This window comes from Micropterus dolomieu, linkage group LG18 (assembly GCF_021292245.1).
Source record: "Micropterus dolomieu isolate WLL.071019.BEF.003 ecotype Adirondacks linkage group LG18, ASM2129224v1, whole genome shotgun sequence".
NCBI classification, from domain to species: Eukaryota; Metazoa; Chordata; class Actinopteri; order Centrarchiformes; family Centrarchidae; genus Micropterus; species Micropterus dolomieu.
In genome coordinates this window covers 11,346,954-11,348,138 of record NC_060167.1, presented here as the reverse complement: position 1 = coordinate 11,348,138, position 1,185 = coordinate 11,346,954, and the positions used below count along the sequence as shown (strand labels likewise).

Genomic DNA, 1,185 nt, shown 5'->3' with positions numbered 1-1,185 from the left:
TGAACAGCAAGTGGAAATAAGGAAAAGAAGAGACAAAACAGAAGGTTATAGTGGCAGTACTGTGAGTACACTATAGTGCCTCATCTTGCCTGGAATCCTACACTACCTAACAGAGTCAATTATAGTAAGGATATCTTGTCTCTTTCACACAGCAGTGCATTAAATTGGACTGGATGCTGCCTCAAGCATGCAGTCTATACACCAAACAGCTAGCCAATCACCCCAAAACTGGCCTGGGAGTCTATAAAGATGGCCTGAAGGTCAGTCAACAGAGGATTTGCCTTATTCTGGCTTTTAAAGCAACATTATGTAGTATTTTTGTGTTAAAATAACAGCTTCCAAATCATTTTGATCGTACAATGACTTTTAATAGGGGGATTAGTGTCTCTCTCATTGCTACTCCGTGCTCGCTGCGTGAGCTACTGCACCATTTAACATTGGAATCCCGGGCAGGACATTTATCACCAAAATGGCATAATGGTTACAGCACCAGCAAGACTCTTCAGAAAACAAGCTATAAGAAGAAGCAAAAGGTAAATAATGTACATGTCATTTATTTGGAAGAAGCTAACTTAGTATTCTCAGTATGGACAAGAGTAAATATCTGACTGGCTTCTACTCGTTGGTGTGAACTAAAAGAGCTGAAAGGACGCAGGACAGATGCCAAGCTTCTTGCTGTTGGACTAGTAAGTAATTACTTATTAGCTTGCTGTCTTGTGTCGCTTGCTTGATGTTTGGCTTTGTTAGCTGAGTTATCGACTTGAGCAAAATCAGCCAGAGGTTTCACAGACCGAGGTTTAGCCGCTAGCTATAAATCTTGAGTTAATGTTAGCAAACTTACTAGTTAACACACTCGCTCTTGCCTCGGTTGATGTGTAGCTTTGTTGGCTATCTTGCCACCCTCATTAAAGCAACATTCTGCTGCTGCAGGTGTCGAGCAGGAGCTGAGTGAGCAGGCAACATAAACATGCTCAGCAGCCTCAATGGACATAACGTTAGCAGAGACTAATAGACAGAAGAGGACGTTAACAGAAAAAGAAGAAAAAAACTGAGTGACAAGCAAGAGGCTCTTAAGAGGACGTTAACAAGAGCTTTGTGAAATAAAAGGCTGCAAGACAGACATCGAGCTGGCATTCTTTCTGTTGAACTAAATAATTTGGCTATTTCTTGTGTTGTCACACTTGC

At 41.4% G+C, this 1,185-nt stretch overlaps 1 long non-coding RNA gene across 1 annotated transcript; it reads left to right on the top strand.

Moving 5' to 3' along the window:
* Positions 1–440: 440 nt before the first annotated feature.
* Positions 441–1,185, top strand: LOC123956380. The gene is made up of 3 exons (XR_006821520.1): positions 441–533; positions 640–686; positions 931–1,185. It is a non-coding gene; the product is annotated as an uncharacterized LOC123956380 (long non-coding RNA).